At 37.7% G+C, this 23,178-nt stretch overlaps 1 long non-coding RNA gene across 1 annotated transcript in view; it reads right to left on the bottom strand.

Annotated features, from left to right (window-relative positions):
* The window catches only part of LOC126039680 (uncharacterized), a 41,520-nt gene that overhangs the window by 15,278 nt on the left and 3,064 nt on the right, over positions 1 to 23,178 (bottom strand). The window contains exon 2 of the long non-coding RNA XR_007506385.1: positions 21,953 to 22,109. This is a non-coding gene — a long non-coding RNA (uncharacterized LOC126039680). The remainder of the gene's footprint in view (positions 1 to 21,952; positions 22,110 to 23,178) is intronic.

The following is a 23,178-nucleotide window of genomic DNA, read 5'->3' as shown; positions in this document are numbered from 1 at the left end:
AGAAAATCACAAGAGACTCTTTCTGAAATGCAATGTCAATAAAAAGGGGCAAGTTGACAAAATGTTGCCAACTCTTCACAAATTACATTCTGTGAGAAGAGAAGAAAGTTTATGATACACTACAGGACATTTTAACCTGATTCTGAAGTCTGAAACTTTACATATATACAGCAATCAGCTCCAAGGAGGAATGAGCATTCCTTCCTGAGGACAGGAGAAAGATCCAGCTGCTGTGGCACGATACAGGGTCCTGAACATGTCATATGATACTCAATAGTTATAAGGAAGAAATAACTAAGCACAAGACAAAACAAACCTGTGAGGAGAACAAGATATTATTACCCCATTAGCCCAATATCTCTGTCTTAAATTAATTATCTCACTTCTGTATTGAAAGTTGCATACTAATAGCAGTCTTGTCAAAAAAGCAAAACAAAACATATTGCTAGATGACACAATGACTATAACACGTGTCTAGATCACCTACCTGAATTTCACCTAGAGCAGAAAGGCACAGAGTCAAGTCTAACACCACGTCTTGAGCTCATCCTTATTTCTAAAATAACAATAATAGCTTATAGTGGCTGTCAGATTGCTACAGATGCTATGCTTTATAGGCAACACTAAATCACTGGTCAGGAAACAATATTTCATATATAATAATGGTTCTTTATATTTTAATTTAAGATTAAACAATTAACAAACAAAGTTCTGCAAATGCCAACAAAAGAGCATCTTATGGGTGTGCCAGATTTAGAGGCTATAATTCAGATCTCCCTGGTGAATTCAGTTCTCCCCAGAGAAGACGCCCCTTCAGTCTTCCAACTGAACACTGCATCTCACAGCTCCTCTAAGCTATAACAACAATAGGGCAGAAGATATATTTTGTCAAAAGAAGGGGCTCGGAAGGGAATGAGAATGATACTCTTAAATACATCGAATGCTGACACTGCTAAGTTCAGTTTACCAATGTGTTTTTCTAGACACATTAAACTACCAGATAAATGCACTTGGGATTATTTCTTAGGGACAAAAATGGGCTGAAGTGTATGTAGGTTAAACCAAGGTGTGTATTCCCTAGGGATATCTCAGAAGATAAAAAGCAAGCCCTGACTACTATTTAAAGGCAGCACAGCAGACGGTTAAGTTACACCCAGGTGTGTCTTCCCTCAGGTGATCCCAAGGGAAAGATGCTAGGCCACTTTTCCTATTTAATGGTGGCAGAATAGCTGGTTAGATTACGTCTTAAGTCATTTTGTAAGCTTATCATCCAAATGTTAGGATACAAAAATTGTAAGCCTACAAAGCTATTTATGATAACAAATACTGCTGCCATCACTGCATAATAAAATATAAACAATGTATTAAAAATAAGCAATTATCCCACTACTAAATTAAATAAGAATATTTTATCAAAGGAATGAATTTATGCTCCGGTTGGGCACAAAATGAAGTAAGTTCATAGGGAGTACTCCTCGCTGACAAATTTCCAGATCAACAAGACAGTTCTTGCCAATTTTAAATAGCAAGAGGGGTTTATAATGAGGTCAACAGTGGTTTTCTGTGTAAGGGAGCCCAAGAACATTTTATGTTAACATCAATCAAACACTCTGAATTAGACACAAAGTGTCATGCATACTGTTGAGTTCAGCTTATCCATTTCCAGTGCTTTGCTTTGAAAAGCACTAGCTAGTCCAGGAAAAAATTTTGAGACAAGGATCAAACGGTAGAACATAAGAAGATAATCATATTTTTCCAGCTTCTATTACAAAATAACCTCATATACCAAGATGCCAAAATGTAACACCACAGGAAGCAGATCATGCAGGATGACTCCCCCTAAGCGAGGGAAACAAATACGGAAGCAGGCTCTTGAGGCACTCATTGTGGACATATTATAAAGACATCATGCCATGTCAGTTATGCAGACTGCCATTTCTTTTCCCTCTGCACTACTGCCTGTATGGAAGTACCAAACGGCACTGCCACTTTCGTAATCTTCAATGGGAAGCTAAGCCCTCATGAAAGTAGATAGGAGCCATTTTTACCTGCTGACATTATTACTTCAAACTATAGTCTCAGTCAGACATCACTGAATTGGTTCCACTGACTCACATTTTGAATACTTACTTTGCAACTTTGATGGCTGCAATATTTTTTTCCCCAAAAAAATGAAAGATCAGACCTGGGAACAGGATTTAACAGTTTAGAACAGCTGCCAGTACACCAACTAAACACCTCAGTCTTTCAATAAAAGCTCAGACCAAGAAGAGATACAAAGCTAACTCATTACAATAGTCTAGTCTGGATCTGACAAAACTACATTTGTTCTGATGTAAGCCTCTTGATCTCTTCTGTTCTTTGCTTGTGCCATAAGGCTTCAGCTCCTGAAGACCAAGCTGGTTTGGTTTGACAAAACTCTTCAAGTTGACTATAAGACAGCTGTGATAAAAAAAAAAAAAAGTACTGACCTTAAATTCTACAAAACTATTTTGCCAGTCAAAAGGAGAAATGCTACAAAGCAGTACGGCTAGATGGGCTGTGCTCTTTATGTCCACAAAAGTGGATGTTGATGTAAGGCTGTGATACACATTGGTAAGAAACAGGAAAAGTCTGCAGCAAATACTGACACCCCCCTTTCCTCTAGGTATTTCCTCCTGATAGTTATCCCAGGAAAGAGGAGATAATGCTTGCCAGTCAGTGGTTCACTTTCATTCAGGATTTTATCTCTGCACTGCAATCGACCTGTGACGCCAGCTGAAGTAAACACACCCAACAAGTTAATGTTAAACTAGCTAACTTAGGTACCAGTAACTACATAGCTGCAGCAGTCTGGATTTCAAGGCAGGCTGCAAAGCTCACTACAGAGACTGGGTTAATAATCAGGCCATTAGTCTACTTTGGTTCTAGGCCACTGCAGTTAGTACCTAAGTTACCAACATAAAACCATCTCAGATTTGTCTGTCTCGGCCATCAGAGTAAGAATTGTAAATTAAGGGTAGTGCAGAATTTGGGAATAATTTAGTAAAGATGTCAGATGTAGCCCAAACCATCTCAGAATCTTCCCTGCCAGCTTTAGACATGTAACCCTGAGGAACATCAAATGTGAAAGCCCTTGGAAAGGACAAGTAATTATCCAGCACTATCTTTGAGATCTTCCAGACAGGAAAGAGCTTATCCACCAACACTCCATGCCTACTATCTCTACAAGATCCAGCAGATAAATTGACAGTCTTCATTTCTGGTATCAGAAGTTCCTGATAGATCTAAGAAAATCAAACCAGCAAACTCTTGATAGGAAATAATTTATCACAGGTAAAAACATGGCTTTTCTTCCACCAGTTCTATTATTATGACATATGGATGCCGTGGTAGATCTTTTCTATCACAAATCTGTGTGAAGTATTCTGCAACAAGAATCACAAAAACACTTCAGGAATAGCATGAACCTAACTTGAATATAAATATGTCCTCCAAAGCAGAGAGCATGTTTTTATCAAAGTTTCAAGACCTTATTCAATATCTTACCATAATCGTGGGAGATAAACATGGGTGTACCTATACAATAACCTGGGGGCCGCAAAGATGTTTCTACTGTTTTGTGGAATGACGATAATTATATTTAGCACTCATTCAAGGCTTTTCATCTTCAAAGCACTTTACAAACATTAATTAATCCTCACAACACCCTATGAGGTAGGTAAGTATTATTACAGTAGGTGTGATCAGGTTTGTGTAGGGGACTGTAGAGTGTGCACAAAGCCAGGTAAGGGCAGCAGAAATACATATTCCTGCAATTGCACATTTAAACTCATATTCCTCTCTACATACCTGCACACAAAAAACAAACCTCTCCACATAAATATATATACATACATGCCCACACAAATGTATACGCTTCTCCAATCTAGCTATATTTTTATGACTGTGCTAAAGCATTCTGGTTTGGGGAAGGAATATTACCTTGAGTATACTGGTCTTGTAGTGTTCCTCTTACACTTAAATACTGCAACATGTTTTGACATTCTGTGATGGAGCCACAGTTCCTTTCCATGATGAGAGTTCAGACTGAACAAATGCAAGAAAGATGCCTATTTCTGGTAGCTGAATGCTTTCTGATAATATGTCAAAATCCATGCCAGGAAAGAGGGTTTTTTAACAACCACAGGTGGATAATAGGTTTGCAAAACACAGCAACAGATGGGTATTTTAAATCAAAAGAAAAACAGAGAGGTTGAGAGGGAGCACGCTCTTTCTAGACAGTTAGAGCTCGATACCTGCCCAACTTCTCTGAAGAATTACCAAGAGAACAAGGAAAAAAAACCTGCAGCTTAGTCATATTTGTATTCTTATTAAATGCAGGACTGCCCGAGGCGAACAAGAGCTGATATCATAATTATTGGCTTGCCTAGCCAGCTGCCTTCTCTCACCTGATGTAAGATCAGATCTTTCCAGCCTTTGGAGACTCTGTACCGCTGAGCCTCCACTCTCTCTGCAGGGCTGTTTGAATGACCTAATCCTGTCCTGGAGCAGCAGCACGCCGTTTTGCTTCAGTAAAAAGGTAAGAGGAAACCTCTGACAACTTCATATAGCTTTTTAGAACTCAGCCGTGAAAGCCAAACGGAAGGGGGAGCAGAACTCTTTTGCCTTGGCTCATCTATTTAATCTGAAGTCCCTGAGGCTGACTTTGAAGAACTTCAGACTGAGGGAAGGGGAAGGTCAGCACCTACATCCCGTTCCTCAGCAACTCCTATAGGTATTTATCAGCCGCGAGTGAAGAGTAGCAAGAGAAGAAGTCAAGAAAACACCAGGTAAGTTAATAGATCCATTGGTCTAGTACTGGGAGAAATGAAGACTGTAGGTGATTTCCCAAAGAAAAGAAAAAAAAAGCTCCTCTTGTCTTGGGTGTATACTAACTTAAACTAAGCTACTGTCTGTTCCATAGTTACAAAGAAAGCTGGAAGTGTTTACCATTACCTGGAAAAAAAAAATTAAATAACAGAAAGACAAACCAAGAAAAGTATTTCTACAAAAAAGTGGGAAGTCTTATGTCTCACAGATTCATAATAGATTTCTTTCAAATTTTTCCAATGGTGAATCAAAAAACTTGGGAAGTTATATGTTTTGAAATCCAGCTTGCTTTTACTACGGCCTCCGTTTTAAATGTTACTTTTGCCTCGTGTGTTTTGTAGTAGTAGATGAAAACTTTTTTTCAGACTTACTCCTATATTGAAATGTGACTGAAGTGACATCCAGAAGCTAGGATGTGTTAACTGCAGAAATTACTAAATCTGAGTACTGCAAATGGAAACTTGTTTCTTATTTCTTTATATGCACAGGAAGTATATTGCTTTCTTTTCATTTCTTGGTTTCAGACTGTTAGATTTCCAGCAAGAAGGGAACTGTTTGTGTTGCAAACACAATAATTATCGAACCTACAAATAACAACTAGCCATCATGCACTCTTGGCCCACCTGCAAATTTACTGGACATCAGATTAAATCTTGGGGAATTAGACTTTGTTCTATAAATGTTTCACTTTGGTTTACCTGAATCATATGTTTCTAACTTGAATACTGATATGATCTAGGTTGAACTGGATGAGTTTTAGACTGAAAATGTATGTATTTTGTTTATAACTAATTATGAGCATAGAAGAACAAAAAATATTAAATACCTACAGTGCATCTTTCTTAAGGTGTAAAGGATTGTGTAGTTTGCTTTCAACCAGGTTATACCTTGCATTATATATGCAGCCAAGAAAATACACAACTAAAGCACATTGTTTACCCTTCATCCCGGTGAGGGGGGGAGATGAACATGGGTAGTAGTATTAATGTAAATAAAATAAGGGACTACATGCTGGTAATTTGAGCATCTACACTTGCCTCAAAAGGTAAAGTATAGTGTGAGAAAGTATTACCTTATACGTGAGCACAGATACTTGTATAATATTGCTGTGTTCCTAGATATAACTGGAGCCATGTGTCAGTTACTGAGACAGGAGTCAGTGGAGTACTCCAGGGAGTAAATGGAAATATGTGTATGCCACTGTGACAGGTACAATATAGGAACCTGCCAGAAACACATGAAGACACTTGCCATTACTGCAAAACACTGAGCTGAAAGAGAAGAGCGTAGAAAGAGGGTCATCTACATGAAGTGATGTCTTTCTGATCCATTCCTTGTAATAACTGGCTGCTTCTTTTTTAGAAGAATAGCTTGCTGCTTAAATACAGTTTTTGAAGGGAATAATAAGAAAGACACATAAAATAAACCAGAAAATGCACTATGTCCTTTTAGAGCATCTGTTATGTAAAAACAGAACTAGAAAGAAAATATAATTGTTTAGAATTTCTGGAAACTAAACATTAACCACAACAACAACAGTCTAACCTTTTTGGCTGCAAACTCCAGAAACTTAACACAAGAAGTGGTGTCATGCAGAACTACTTTCAATCATGAAATCAATCCCATAGCCTAGTTTCATAGGCTGTTAAATGACCAAGGACAGGGAGACAGTGATACGGCCTCCAAAAAATCTGAAACAGAAATTTCCAAGTCCTGCAAAAAATATTGATAATTGATTTACATTAGAACCAAAAGGAGCCTTTGATTACAGCCCAGAGTGACCACAGCTAGATCTGAAGTCAGAAGTTCTCCAGTAATCCATGCAATAAAATTTAAAAGGCATAAAGTTGAAAAACAAAACAAAACAAACAAACAAACAAAAAACCCACCATGTATTTAGCCTTTAAAAGGTAGGGACTCAAAGCACTGAAGAGTGCATAGTGAAACATTTTTACATGTACTACTCTGTCCTGCTTATAAACCAAACAATTACAGATGCAAAATATTCTAGCAGCTGACACCTCACTCATGCAGAAACTTTGGAAGCTGGCTCTTTCTGACTGTGTCTATTGGAAAGTAAGGAAAAGTGTTGTTTTGGATGTGGCATAAGCGAAACAGTATTTGGTAGGTCGGTGTCTACAAGCCATAGAAACAGTAAATGGAGATAACTTCCAAGCAGATAGGATTTACTGTTTGTGGCCATGTCCTCTATTGTTACTCAGAAAGCCTGAGCTTTATGATTTGGGTCAAACACACCTCTCTGCTATCCTGCACCTCACAAATCATTAGCTTGAAATACAAAGAGATTAATTATGGAGATAATGCAGACTAAGCGAGAGGTACAAATAAAATCCTCCTCTCGTACACCTGTGAGTATGGCCAGTGCCACATCTTTCCAAGGCAATTCTTCAGCTAGTTAAGATTTGAAAGCAAGGTGGCAGTTCTCAGAAGCTATGCAAGGTTGAAAGAGGCTGGAATACCCTGAGTAGGAGCCCACTAATAAATCACCACAGAATGGCATCATTCTGTCTGCCTTAGGAAGCAGAGCTGTGAGCTGCTGCTCTTTCTTCTGAGTCACTATTGAATCAATGCCCTAACATGGTGCTAACGACAGGATGCTGCTTACATTAAGGACTTGGCCAATTCTATTTATCAAAGACACTATGCCACTTTTATTAAGATTAGGGAAATAATTAACCCTTTTGCCACATTTCAAACATAAATTCAAGTCATGCCCTCATAATCATAGCCAGCTCCTCTGCTATTTCCCTAACTGGCTCCTCACCCCATAGACAAACACACTGATTTTTTGTTCTTTTCTTTGAAATCAATTAAGTCCTGTACAACACAGCCCATTTTTTGCACCCCTCTTGTGCAGCTAAGTCCCCTGGTCATACATGAGATACTACCAGTGGTTTCTTCCACAATGCCAAGAAAGCCGAGACCCCTCGCTATAATCCAGCATGCCATACTTGCTAGCTTCTTGCAAACACCTTCTTCCCAAGTGTCCTATATGGCACTATTCTTCCTTCAGATCAACACTTAAAAGAGCCATGTATTCCAAAAAAATACAATAGAATATATTATTCTTTATTTTATTCAGGATGCAAGACCTTTAGAGTTGTCCACAGAACAACAATGTTGCTTTCTGCATTATATAAACAAAATAGTAATACATAAGATTATTATACGCATTTTACCTAAATTCCCTAACATTTTCAAATGAAACCTGCATTCTTTGTGCCTTGTTAAATGTTGCCAAGTATTGAAGGGAGCTGCTAAACATGTGGTTAGTAAAGTGATCCCTGTATAGACTTTACAAATCTCAACAGTGTCTTTTGAGGCTTAGTAAATATATGTAAAATCTTTTTAAGATGTTTGGATGAGACAGGGCTACTGCAATCCAGAGCATTATTATCTTTCTGTTGGTGAAGTGCTCAGAAATGAATGAAGCATATAGGGTGAGGTTCCATCAGAGTCATGTAATGAAGCTAAACATGCTGTCATTTTAACCCAATTTGTTTCCCTCTGTACTGCTGCCTCACCAGTTTGTTAGAGCCTCTCAAAGGAGCTCATCTAGTGTCAGCTTACAACTTCCACACCTAGCCCGTACTTTACTCCTGGAATGGGTAGGTATCCCTGCCCTGCAAACTCTTAACTGCTGGTTCAACAGACCTGCCAGGACAGGTCCCTGCAACATTCCCCTCTGTGGGCAAATGGTAGGATGCCAGAAATATTAGACAGGAACCTGTTCTCCCAGGAATGTAAGTAATTCATAGAAGGAAATAATTTACTATTTTCCCAGCTGGAATAATTAAACAACTAGGCACTGTCCTCCCAAGCTGCAGAAAAGAAGAACAAACGAGAGGGGAAAAAAGAGCTGGAATGTCCTTCAATATAATTTCTCTTCCAGACAAAACAAACTTAGTTCTGTAAATTTTTCCTCATAAGCCACATTTTCTAGGCCTCTGACCATGCTCACTCCTCTCGTATGGACTCCAAACTGGAGTCCGTTGTGTCAAAATGCAGTGACCAAAACTGGACACAAAACTTCAGCTGATACTTTACCAAGACCAAGAGGAGTTAACTTCACAAGTCTCACAGAATTCATTTCTGTGTATCTTGTACCTGCTAGCATGTCTGCCTTTTTCATTACAGCACAATGTGGCTGATATAGGTTCAGCTTCTAACCCATTAAAACCTCAAGATGATTTTATGCAGCACTGCTATCTAGTCACTTGTTCTCATTCACTATCTGCAGGGTTTATTATTCCTGCCTACATGTTGAACTTGGTTATTATTGAACTGCATTTTACTTTCTTCAGATCATTTTTCCTGACTCCTTTTGAATATTAATCCTGTCCTCTAAATACATATGCAAAGCCTCCCACCTTCACCCTGTCTCCAAATGTGATTAGTGTTCCTCTCTAGTCTATCACGCAAGTCATTAGTGAAAATACCAAGTAGTATTAGGCTCCTTAAGAAATCAACTCAAAATACCCTTTCATTCTAACAACAAACAGTCAGTAACTACTCTTAATGCTCTGTTCCACCCAGCTTTACCTCTTCTCTACTAGAGTTTTATCTAAAATAAATTTTCTTAGTTTGCTTAGGAGAACATCATGGGAAAGTGCATAGAAGCCTCACTAAAGTCAAGCTGTATTACCTGTACACCTTCTCCTCTTCTTGCAAGGCCAGTATACAGGGAAACTACACTATGACAATTTATTCTTAGCAAATTCATAATGGCTTTTACTTTTGCCTTTTTTTCCTTAGCGTGGTGTTTTGGTGTATTTTTAATTTTGTACTTTTCTGAGAATTGAAGTTAAATCTGCCATCTGTAGTTCCCTCATACTTTCTAGTTTCAAGACAAGCACTATATCTACCTCCTTTCAGCCTTGTATTATGGCATTCATACTCAGCGAATTCTCAGAGACAAAGACCTGCAGCTCTGCAGTAATTTCAGCTGATTCCCTAAATTCACTAGAATGAAATTAATTGGGGCCACTGAACTTGAAGACGTCAAAAAGCCTCAGCCCTGTCCTCTGGGAGGTGAGAACACACGTATTCTTCAATGTATGAGATCAGAGGCAAACATCATTAATATTCCAGAATTTCTCATACTCTGACTTGGCATTGCCCCGTTAGTTTTCCATTGTGCTTTAAGGTCACTAATTAATGTATGCCCTACTTTTCCAACCAGGAATAGATTTGGGCTGGGTGGTTTTTTTTCTTTGAAATGCAGAGTGTCTAGAGAGCACCTGATCTACCATATGGGCTTGGGGTCAGCTTTGTGATACCTGAATTCTGTTTGGGCAACATGCAAGAAATATTATTGTCTAACATCTTTTATAAGAACCTTTCAAAGCACTGAAAAATTATGTACTAGGACCAACATTTTCAAGATTAGCCATTAATGCAAGGTACTCTGTTTGGGATAGTCTGCACACAGTCTTCAGAGGTGTTGAGCAATAATACCACTTATTTAGACCTATGGAAATTTACTGTCCCTAAGTATATATCAGTTCAGTACACAGCACAAAATACCTGTACTCGTATGGAAAAATTCTTTGCCTCACAAAATTTTCATTCACTGGTTCAGACTTACTAGAAATCTAGTAATGGCTTCTTAGATTTCTGTCTATCCTCACATAGGTGAGATTACCCTGCAGCCTAGTGGGACATGCCTTGGCTAGTAGTAGTTTTCAGCAGACAAACTCAACAGCTAAAAAGTAAATGGGGCACAGCATAATTCAGTCACACCTGTTCTTTTTTCCTCTCCAACTCTATAAAAATACAACAGGGGACAGTTTTCAACAGGCACATTAAGACATATTTATCTACGCATCTATGTGCAAAGTGGCTCAAGAGGACTGCAAAGGGGACTGCAAAATTTGGCTCAAAGTGATGGTGTTCCTCATTGTTGAAAGCCTCCACAGAAAAAGTCATTTTTAAAAAGACATTCAACAAAAATAGGAAAAGATCAGGTATACACGAATGGAAGATTTTCCCACATATAAAGACACTGCTAAGCTAAAAGATTGAGAAGGAATGACAAAGTAAAATTTAAGAGAGAATGAAAATGTGGAAACTGGAAATAGGTGTATACTGAAACTGAAGGTAGGATGTACCAGGAGTGAACTCCTTGAATATAACAATATGGATAATCAAACCTTGTCATCATGGAATTCTGAAAAATAAGCACATGATAGATCTATGACACTTGCTTATGGTTTTAGACACTGTAAGAATCAAGTTTCCACCTTTATTTCATAACTACCAATGCAAAAATATGCATTCTTGACAAAATAAAAATTGTGGTTCTTGTATACTCAACTATTCCAGCAGCACTGAGTTTCTCAAAAAAATATAAGATATGCCAAGAATCACAATAAGAAAAGTGATAACTGGCAGTATTTAACTTGGAAAGAGAGAAGGAAAGGAATACTTTATGGAAAACCAAATAAAGAGAACCCATAAGAAGAATTCCTTTGCCCTAGTTTAGCAAGTCAGATTTGATGATGCGTTCGTCAGTGATGTTTAATGTTCAAACATGCATGTTTTTTGTAACATATATAGGGCCTAGATTTCCCTGACAGAAGAAAGTAGGCACATGCTTTTTATTTTTTAGCTGTTTTCCTGCTGATACTCTTCTCTCTACTTTAATCTAGCTGACCTGGCATTGAGCATGGTGAGTTGGACTACATGACCTCTTGAGGTCCGTTCCAGCCTCAGCTTTCCTGTGACTCTGAATCTTTCCAACCGTATTCCTGCTATATAGATCTTGTTACGAATTGGAAACAATAGCTGTGAAAACCAGGCGCCTTATAGCTCTGCTCTACAGACTCCCAACCACGGAGAAAAATGGTCTTCAACCATAGCATGAGATCTGCCGTAGGAAGCTACCGTCACCACAAAACAGTTGACAAAGAAAGCAAAGTACAAGGTTGCTTCTAATAGCTGGCTGGCCTCTTCAGCAGCAAACAATAACTAAAGCTGACAAAAGCTTCTCATATAGACATTCCCTTCACACAGCCTCAGATAAAACTAATCCCAAACACAAATCTTCTCCTTGACTATAAAACGTGTTCCACACGTCACAACTGATAGCTACCACAATATAAAATGCTGGGTTCAACAGGAAAAAATATTAAATCAGAGGGCATAAATATGTGAATGCAAAAAAAAAGTCTAAAATGAAACACGTTCTTTAATTTCAAGACATTACTTCATGAATAAACATCTAAAAAGTCTCCAAGCAACATGCTCTTTGTTCAGGACTCTACTTTCCCTTGCTGACATCTTTTTTTGTTCTACTGAATCTGTAACACTATGTTCTGTTTTTGCATTAGAGTCTATAGTCCCCCCAAATGCTTTAATATTACAAATTTAGTCCTATACTTGTTTAGTCAATCTGAAAAAGCTAAAACACTAGAATGAGTGAAAAACTGTATTACACATAGAGGTCTTTAAGAGGAAGTAAAATGTTGAGCTGTTGCTGTTATGGATGCTGATATAGATCTGTGAGGGTTTTATAAAATATAAATATATTTTAATGTATCAATTCTCTTTTTTCTCCTGAAAGTACTATTCTGAGGACAGAGTTAGCAATAATATAAAACCATACTTCTAGTCCCTTAATGAATATTCTTTATCAGCTGTGCTTTAAGCATTGGAAACAAACACCTATAAAAAATCTAATTTGCATCATTTTTTATGTATAAGAAATCAGAATGGGTTTTGTAATACGTTTAGTTTTATATCTCTTTCTTTAATGTGGTAATCCCCTTAGATTAGTTAATTATGTTTTATGTATCACTGAAACGTAATATTTTAAGAGAAGAAATAACAATAGTTTCAACGTCTTTATAGCTAGCTGCTCCCCCAAAAATGTAAGATTCCATTTCAATAAAGGAGTTAATTTTTCACACTAAGGAGAGAATGGACAAAATCCCTGTTAGAGGGGGCATGAGTCTCCCAGGAAGAATCTATTGTGCTTCATAAGTTGCACGATGTATATGTGTGAAATGCAGCATGAGTACAGGGAAAAATGCAGGACTTATATGATTCCTATTTAATTTCAGCCTTTTTCTTGTTTCTAATTTTAATCTCCATTAAGAGTTTTGTAACAACATCAGGGATGTGTATATAATTCAATACACTTGCTTCAATGATGCTTCCTCAATGAAACAGAGACTGTTTATTCAGACTGTTTATTGCAAAATTGTTTCTGTACACACAGTTTTTGGATGTTTGCTGTTTCTATGAAACTCCTTTATTTCAAGGGTGTTACTACCTCATGTTTTGTGGTGAAAGAAATCTCTATTTTCTAAAGTCATTGGGGCCTTCCTATAAGTGATAGGTGGGGAAAGCTACTCATTGTATAATAGAACTTAATTTCTCCTAAAAAAGCTGTGAACTTCACATTTTCTAGTTTTTGTAGTTTATTTAATCCAGTTTTAGGAGTTGGGGCTTTTTTATACTTTGCCATAAGATATTTTAATTAACTATAATTTGGGACAGAAAGAATTAAAAGCATATTTGTTGTCTCAGTTATCAATATAGTAGACACGCTTACTCTGAAGGGATCAGCTCAATAGATGGAGAGAGACACAAACAGATAGAATTCAGAATTTGTTAAGAAACAGCGGAAAGTAGATACGCTATTTTGAATACATATATAGCTCTTGAAGGAGATTCTCTATTGCTTCAGATGTTCATAAAAAAGTTGAAATATTTAAGCATGGAAAAGACTACTATCATGGTCTCCATTTCTTAGATACTCTATTGATAGAATATTTTTTAGATTTAAGCCCTGAAGAGGTGCACTTAAGCCCCTGAAGAGGGGTATGCATGTCACAAATATCTGCATTTTCTTTTCAGTGTCTTTTTCTGAGCACAGGGACCATTAATTACTTAGTACTGCTCTCCTGTTCAGTCAGATAATGGCCAAATAAAAAATTAATATAAAAGCACCTCATGTTTCACAAGACAGATGGACCTGGCTGAAAAGTTTATCCTAGATGAACAAATAACATTATTTTGCCAAAATTTTGCATCAAGCATTTAAGTCATGCTGGCTTGAACAATGTACTTTTAAACAACCAGGAATGAAGAGAACTGTGGAAAGAAACTTAGCTTTGTTTTGCTCTTCTTTTAGAAGAAACAGTTGTCACAAAGCTTGAATAATTTTCCTGAAAGAGTTAAAATAGCATAAGATGAAGAATTAAATAAAATTAACTTGAAAATCAAATAGCTGTTCTTGATACTTTTGCTTTTAACAGTAAGGAAGCAGTGTTTATGAAACAGAATTAGACTCTAGGAATAAATTAGGCATTGGGAAAACAGGTGGGTGTAGCAGAGGAGCAAGTACTTGGAAAGTGGGGAGGGTAAAGGGGAAGAACAACCATTGGTCACTTTGCAGTGAAGCAAAGAGAAGGTTAACTGGGTGAATGAACTTCAGTGCAACTTAGTCTGTCAGATATGGCCATATTTACAGTTTTTAGAGACTCTTATGCTGGTCTCGTATCTCATAACTGTAAATAGGGATGGTTTTAGCTGTGCCTATTCTCTCACAACTTCCTTCATTTTCAGATCTTTTTTCTCCCCGGGAACTTCCTTTGTACTTATATTAACAGCAGACATTAAGTTTTCCAAGGCTTACAAAGAATGGACATAATCCTTCCTGGGAAGTTTAATGCTTTCATGCACGACTTCTTGTTTTGTTCATCATATTAGATTTGCTTTTCCTTTCCCCTTCCCTCTTCTTTTAGTCTTCCTAATTTTAAGTCACTTGTATCTCATCTTGTTCTCAGCAGTTATTTCTTCCTAAAGGATTAGCGTATTTGTATGTTACTCATTTTGCAAAACAATGTCAGGCCATATTTTCCCATAAGGTTCTTTAATCTCCAAACTGCCCCTCATTTATTCTTCAGTCTGTCTGTCTCTTGCTCCTCCTAGTATTCCAAAGAAAATGCTTTAAATTACAAAACTAAGTTCTCAACTTGATGCTGGGGTGTGAATGACTTCGTAATTGTGGGGGCAGGGAGAGAAGACTGTTGGGATAATCAGGCATTTGCCTTTTTATTTCCTCACCTAAATTTTTCTCTCTCTCCCTTTTCCCTAACTAGAGCATTTGCTTCTGCAGGTAGGTAGCTATATCTCTCTGGAAAGATATTACCTTTTACACTGCAGAGAATTCATGGCATTGAAACATGAAACATTCTCTGGTTTTATGTGTTTAAAACTGCAATGCAGTGCACATGATACTGAAATACATCCATCCTGGGTGAAACCAAAGGCCCGTCTAGCCCAGTATCCTACTTCCAGCAATGGACAAGACTAAATGCCTGGGGAAAAGCATAGAAACAGCATAGTTTGCAAGTCACAAACCTCTTAAGTCAGAGCTGGTGTCCATCTATTTAATAAGCCGCAATAGATTTTCCTTTCCATGAACTTATCCAGATATCCCTTGAATCCATGCAAGTTTTTACATCTACAGCACCCTGTGGTAGGGGCTTGCACAGCTTAGATACATGCTGTGTAAAGAACCACCTCATTTTGCTAGTTTTGAATCTCCTTCGTATTAGGCTTATTTAATGGTCTGCAGCTGTTAAATTAGGAGACTGCCTTCAAAGCCTTTTCACCCTCTCCATGCCACCTGTGATTTAATACACCTCTTCCATTCTTTCACCATCATCAATCATCTTTTTTCCAACCCAAAGCCCACTTACTCATTCCTCATATGGAACCTGGTCCAGACCTTTGATCAGACTTGCAGCCCTTTCCGCAACCTATCCTGTACAACTGTCTCCTTTTCAAGATAGGGAGAACCAGAACAGCATGCTGTTCAAGATGGCAATGTATCATGGTTTTATACTGTGGAAAAAACGTGTATCTGTTTGTTCTGGTTTGCCCTCACAATTCTTACCATTTGACTTTGCTTTTGTGCTTCTTATTATCATTGAGCTGTCATTTTCATGGATGCATCCATCATTACTCTGAGTTTTAATGGTCAGCTAAATGCCTTTTCTTTTTTCATCATAACCATTCAGAATAACAGTATCATCTGCAAATTTTGCCATGGTGCTTTTCACCCTTTTTTCTGGGTTTTTTTGTGAATACATTAAGCAACACAAAGTCTCAACAGACCCCTAAAGATCACCCCCAGCTCTGGTGACCTCCTTTCTTGTGAAAACTGATCGCTCACCTTTACTTTTCATTTTCTATCTTTTAACCAAGTATTTATCCATGCAAAGACCTTTTGTGTGGATATTCAGGATTTCAGTGGATATTTAGTTCCCTTAAAACCTTGTGATGAAGCACCTTGTCAAAAGCTCTTTCTGGTAACCTAAGCAAATTATTAGCCCAATTTCCCCAGTATACCTGTTTGAAATGTTTGAAATACTTTTACATGCTAGCCATTATTGACTACCGCACATACAGAAACAACACTTAAGTTTTGTGGACAGAAAGGCTATTGCTAGGACTGAAGGGTGGGTTCCCTCCAGAGAAATAAATATAATTCTCCATTACCTGTTCCTCCATCTTTACTACTTTATATGCAACATTTTTCATGCATGCCTAGGAATAGGTGTCAGCAGAATACATCACTCCAAATCAGCTGTGCTTCTATGAGCTAGCTGAATTAGTTACTAGTTGCTAGGTGGATGCTCAAAGACCTTTGATCTTAAGAAGCCAAATAGGAGCTTGAGTCTTGGGGGTTTTTTGGTTTTCCTTTTCAAAGGTTTCCCCAGAAACTAAATGCTTGAACTAGTGCTGCATTACTTCTGACTGCATACAATTTATTTTCTTCACTGAGAATCTTAGAGGCCTGTGTAAACTACACTGCATAACCCAGACGAAGCATGTAAAACAAGTACAACTGTAGTTCGCACTGATTCAGTTTAATTCAAAGAAAAACTAACAGAAACTTTTCCAGTGAAAACTGCAACTTACAGCAGCTTTGCCTGTTAACATTAAGAACTCAAAACAGGTGGTAAAAGGTGAAATTCCCCTTTGTATACATGTAGTGTAGTCAGACATTTCCAAAGCAAAAACTCCAAAACCACTTCAGTTAAATAGCCCCTGAACTTGGTTATCTGTGCCTCTGCTGTTTTTCTACTTAATACATCACTGCTCAGTGAATCAGTCATTCAAAGTTTTTTGTTTTTTGTTTTAACATACTCAGCTTACGACTGTGCAAATAAGATTCCCAAATCCATTCCTCAGATCAAATAAAGGTAATTACAGAGCTTACTGTGGGCGATTCCCAGTGGGAGGGTGGGAGTGGCCACGGGTGGGGCTGCAAGGTGAATACTGTACATGCACAACAGAGAAAATGGGAATGTACCACACCCATCATAAAACATGCTGCCACAGCCAGCAACAGAAACCATTAGGGTGGATCATCATACACACCTTCTCATAAAGACAGAAAGATGGCATGAGATCCCAAGATGAACTCTCAAGTCACAGGGAGATGAGCATGACTCACTGAGAGAGAAAAGGAACGTAAAACAAATTATTAGACTACTGAAGGATCTATGCCATGTGTCCCCCACATTCCCCCTACATGATGTTCCCCAAAGAGCATTAATAGGGTACACCACATTGCATACAGCCCTTAAGCTATCAATAGGTAAATTCAGGGAAACAGCTTACTATTAATCACATTTATTACACCAGCACATAAGAAGCAAGGAACAGGGCCACAACATGTTATCTGTCGGATACAGAGTAGCTGACAATTCCTGACCCATGTTACTTACTGTATCATTCAGTGGTTCTCACATTTTTTGAAACATTAACCGATCTCATCTCTTAGCATTTGTCTTCAAAACTGACTGACATTTGCCTTTCAGTTAAAATTTAATGGTGAACTCTAAAAAAGGGATCTTACAGAAAATATTGTGGATACCCCATAGACCACTTTGGAAACCAGGAACTAGAATAGCCATAGTAGAAGGGAAAGGGCTATGTTGGAACGTATCAAAAGAACGAATAAAGTGATAGAAGAAAGTAAAGTGACATGGACTTTCATTTCCTATGATTTTTTTTTATATGATTGTACTGATAGCTCTGCTATATTTCTTGCATCTACACATTGCCCTCCCCAGACCTGCTGCAGAAGAAAACTTTGCTCGGAATTCAGCGCAAAGAATTCAGTTACATACTTGCTATGATCAGCCCGTGAACACGTTACGCCGTTATCTCTTGTGCTGGTTTGACCTGCCAACCAAGTTGGTTATTCATGAAAGAATCACACAGTTTCTGTATCATATTAACTACTTCAACACTTGGAACTGTATCTGACTTCATGCTTAGATGTCTAGTATAAAGCAATGAAATTTCATACTCCTCATTCAGGAAACAGCACAATCATTCATCCAGAAAACAGGACAGAGTATGCAAAGAATAGGGGTTTGAAAATAACATCGGAGTTGCAAAGCTGGTAGGGAGAGCTAACATTTTTTTTTATTAGTTAACTGGTGTAGTTGGAAAGATGTATTAGTGTTTATTATGACAAGGAAAAAGGTGCGGGGAAAACCAGGTCCAAATGGCAAGCTCATTCACTTTCTTAGCTAATTTTTTCCATGTTTGGTTTCTGTCCAAAGCTGAGTTTCCTTTCTGCTGAGCTAATTATATTGGTTCAACACCTGTGAGGGACTTTTCTCTATCAAGGGCTTCCCAAATGATGGGTCTGCCCAGTCTACAAGAAATATATAAGTTCTTATAGTGTTATCTCAGCCATACTGCACGAATTTCTGCCATGTTTTCTATTTCTGCATAAATTAATACTTTAGCATTAGAGATAAAATACATACCCAAAATGAATAGGATATGCAATGCAGCTGAGGAGAAACCGTATGATCTGGTTTTCTCTATTTTGAGTGAATTGCTGTGTACTTGGAGAATATCTGCTGTGTAAACAACATGGCATGCCTACATCTTGAACACTACATGTAATTTTGGTCCTCCCATCCCAGAAAGGTGTTAGCAAAACTAGAAGCTGTTCAAGGAAGCAGGTATAACCAAAGGTCTGGAATGGCTTCAGAATGAGAAATTACTAAGTAAGTTTCAGCCTAGAAAAGAGGAAAATATAACAACAATGTAATAAATCACAATCACAAAAGTCTTCTGCAGGGACAGACATGCCCCTCCTTCCTCACAGTTAGTGTCAGAAGTAACAGATGCCAGATAAAACATAAACAAAAAAGAAAAGTTAAAATGTCAATGTAAGGATCAGAACCTGGACTAAAGACCACAGTGATAGTAATATTGCCTGTATATTTTACTATGTTTCCCTGTGCAGAGAAATGTCCTGGATCTGCTTCCTAAAATGTTTTTTTCCATACAATAGATTTAGGACAAATGCCTGCTTTTTTTTTTTAAGTTTGCTTACACAGATAGCTGTAGTATTTTATAAATACGTTCCTATAGCAGATTAAAAACCTGCTGCAAACACTCCACTTTACTCATCCAGGAAGCACCTGGATGTTGTAGAGCTCCTAACCACTCCTGCTTGATAGCACATCTGGACATGGTGGCAATTACCCTAAGTCTCTATATAGTACAGAGGGATCACTTGGTATTCAGCCTTGCCTACAGGTAGCCCTTAATGAAAAGAAATAAACCCTGATAATTCAGGAATGATCTCTTAAAAAATGGCATCCTTCTCTTACATGAATTCAGTCCCTTGATGTAGGTGACCCAAAATTTTGGTAGACTTCTTAATGGCCTATGATACTGCAGACCACAATCTGTCTATCACTCTTAAATGTCTCAGAGAATTGCTAGATCCAGGCTTCTACATCTTTTGCTATTTTATAATGTCACCATGCTTCTAGCACCCAATTCCCTTTAGTAATATTTGTCTTAACACACAATCTTAATTTACTACTACATGTGGATATCATCAATTTACTTTCTCTCAAATCTCTAATGAAAATAATAAATGACATTAGAGTTAATCCTAAACCCTGAAGTACCCTACTAGACAACTCATCCTGTCTAGATTTATCAAATTAAGCTCATCATTATTCCACTCAAGTGTCAGTTCACATAACGTCTCAAATCCAAACTCACATGGAATTATTCCACAACCAGGTCTACTTGAGTAGAATCTACACTTCTACGGGGTTCTGCAAACCAACTACCTACATGTAAATTCATTCAATGTTGTAACATTCAGGTTATTTACATCACTCTCAGAATAACTATTCCATAAGAATTGATTCACATGGAGAGATGTAACATCAGGCAAGTGGTAATGCAGCTGTAGCCAAACTTCTTTCCTTCCCCACAGTTACTATTAAGAAGGTAGCAAATTCATCCCATGTAATATGATGCAGAAAGGGTCTCATGGTTGCAAATTTTCTTCACCCATACTTGAGATTATCACTGTTCTGGCCCTGATGAATTAAGCTTATTTTCCACGTGCTCCCACTAAATATGCAAAGGTTATTTCCAGAGATATCTAAATGTGGGCAGTAACCACTAGCTAACCATGAGAGAATTGAGCTCACAACCCTTGAATAAACAAAAATAGCATAGTTATATTAAACAGACTCACAAACAGATCCAAACTCAGAAAAGAAGAAAATACAGTCCTTAGAAGCTTTCTAAAAGCTATTCAAGTATCCTATGCATACTATAAAGAGAAGCAAGAAAGCAGTAAGAAATTGATGTAGCTAAACCAGAGTTTAGTGCTGTGCTGTGCAGATTGAAATTCTGCTCCTGAAAACGTCTTCTGAAAATAGGGCAAGCATTCATGACAAGAATGTTAGAGATCAACCATAGCTATCACCAACCATGATCCAGCACAACCTTCAGTGTCAATCTGTCAAGAATAAGCTTAGAAAGCAGGTCTTGTATTAATTGTAAGCCACCAAAGTTTCTGATTCTCATTAATAAAATCCTTTTATTCTGTAAGTTTCCAATATAAATAATTACACATAGAAATATTCCTGTATACATGGCAAGTGTTAGTTACAAAATTTTGGTCACTTCTACAATATTTGGAACTTGACATTATTGGGGGACAGATTTTTAACTATAAACTGAAAAGTGGAATTATAAAACCTCATGGCTTCTCTGACTCCTTTCTCATAAAAGACTCAGGAAAAAAAATCCCAAATAGTTACTTCTTTCTTGCTCTGGAAAACATCAGTGTGATTTGGAAAGGAAAAAGATGATTTAGTGTTTTGGGGTGAGGGCAGAGAAGACAGTAGATCACACAAGCCAGTGTCAAGCAAGGATCAGTGAGCTGCCTAAGGCATGCATGCAGAATGAATTATGAATTGGGGAACATCCAAACACACCTTCCTCTCATGAAAACTGATCTCAGCCCCAAGGGATGGAGAGGGCATTTACAGTAACATACAGCGTTTAGAGCAGTTCAGATTGCTTAGACGGCCCAGTGCCGAGCTCTGGTGAAGTGTATCACCGGCAAAATGCCCTTCAAAATCCAGAAAAGACACAAACCCAAGAATTGTTTAAACTATGGATTGCTGCCACAGGACTCCAGTCATGCAGAGCTAATAGATCAGCTGCTGCTACCTTGCTTATCCAAACGCTCAGCTGAGGTTACAGTTTCTCACTGTTTTCTTTTTTTAAAGATAGTTATCTTATCATAGGAGCCTAGGATTGTCACGCAACATTTACAAAAGTAAAAATGACATGGGCTGGGGAGAAAAGGTTCCAGCTACATCTGGGATAATCAGATACCTTTTTCCAAATCAAAGCATCATTGTTTTCTTTAACACGTCCTACATCTAGGCAACCCACAATTTCCTTAAGCTCTCTGTCTCCCAAGAACAGTTTACTGTAAATGATTTATTGTAATCCTGATTATTGACAACCTCCACTGACCGCAATTTCTTCTCTCAAAGAAGATTTGTCAGTAAGTGGTCTGATTTCTCTTTGCTAAAATCTATAACAACAATGCAAAGTGGTGTGGTTTGGGTTTTTTTTTTGTTATATGTTCTTTCTACAAAATAAAGTTAGTGTCTCTAAGGGACATTTTTAAAAAAAAAAAGAGATTTAAAGAACAGTAACAGCAAAGATTTTTCAGTTTGTTAATTCGGCAGTTTCTACTTACCTGTACTCATAGCCTGCTGTGACACATATCAGTGAAAGTAAAGTTGCAAATGGCTTTTGGAGCGAGAAGTCTGGATTCCAAGAAAAAATGAGAAAGTCAGAAGTACATGGCCAGAGGTTTTTCTCTCACAGCAAGCTATATCCACAGCATGCCATTTCTAGGATAAGAGGTAGTTATTACTGAGCTGCTGAAGAATGGTGCTGATCTTAATGTAAACACTGAAAACAGCACTGTGACCATAGACTTGGGATTTTTCCCCATATGGGAGATCCCTCTGAAATGCATCCTCGACAAAGGCATTAAGTAACCGCCATTAAGTGCAGATTATCAGCTCGACATTTAGTACAAGGCTGTTTCTCATTTAATATTCAGTAAAATACTTTCGCTATGCAGGGGGAAATTTTTATAGTACTAAAATGGCAGTAGGAGTCCTCCTTTCCTACCAGCCTCCATGAGACAGCAAAATGAAATTCAAACCAGAACCTGGCAAAAGTCTTGGAGGGGAGGGACAATAACAACTGGGTTTTCCTGGACCTTTTGTATTGACTGTCCAAATAACCATGATATATTCACTTTGCTTTCAGAAAGGAAGTCTAATTGCCTTCAGTAAGCAGAGCCAGACCTTACTGACCTGTTGAATTAACCCTTTACATAATGCTTCTTTTTATCTGTCATAGATCCTAATGTTAAACATAACAAGAACAGAAAAGCTTCAGGCATTATTATATTCCTTATTATTCCTTATTATATTACTTACCTATTTTCTTATTTTCATTAATCTGATTTTCCTGAAATCAAGCTCCTCCTTTTTCTTTATTTGTGACCATTTGTCAAATGTCTCTTGCAATGCAAAAGCCATTAGGCAAGAATCCTAACTGTACAAATGTTTTTAATAAAAGTCTAATGCTTAAGACCACAAATTAGGCAGCTGGGTTCAAAAATTTCATTATAAAAGAGAGGTCAGATGCTGCTTTGTATAACCTGAAGATAAGTGGGAAACCAGCTCTAAGAGGGCAGACAGTGTGGAACACTTACAAATCTACACACACATATATTTCCTAGTTGTTCATTTTCCCACCTGTTTCTTTCAAGATGAGTGTCAGTTAGAAGTATATCTCATCATCAGACTCCAGTTAAGCTACTGGGAGAAGAGTCTGCACCTAAGACATTTCTGAACTTTATCTAACATCATTTTTTCCTGACATACTTCTATAGGTCTCATACTT

Source organism: Accipiter gentilis, chromosome 6 (assembly GCF_929443795.1).
Source record: "Accipiter gentilis chromosome 6, bAccGen1.1, whole genome shotgun sequence".
In the NCBI taxonomy this organism is placed as follows: Eukaryota; Metazoa; Chordata; class Aves; order Accipitriformes; family Accipitridae; genus Astur; species Astur gentilis.
This window is presented reverse-complemented; position numbering and strand designations above follow the sequence as displayed.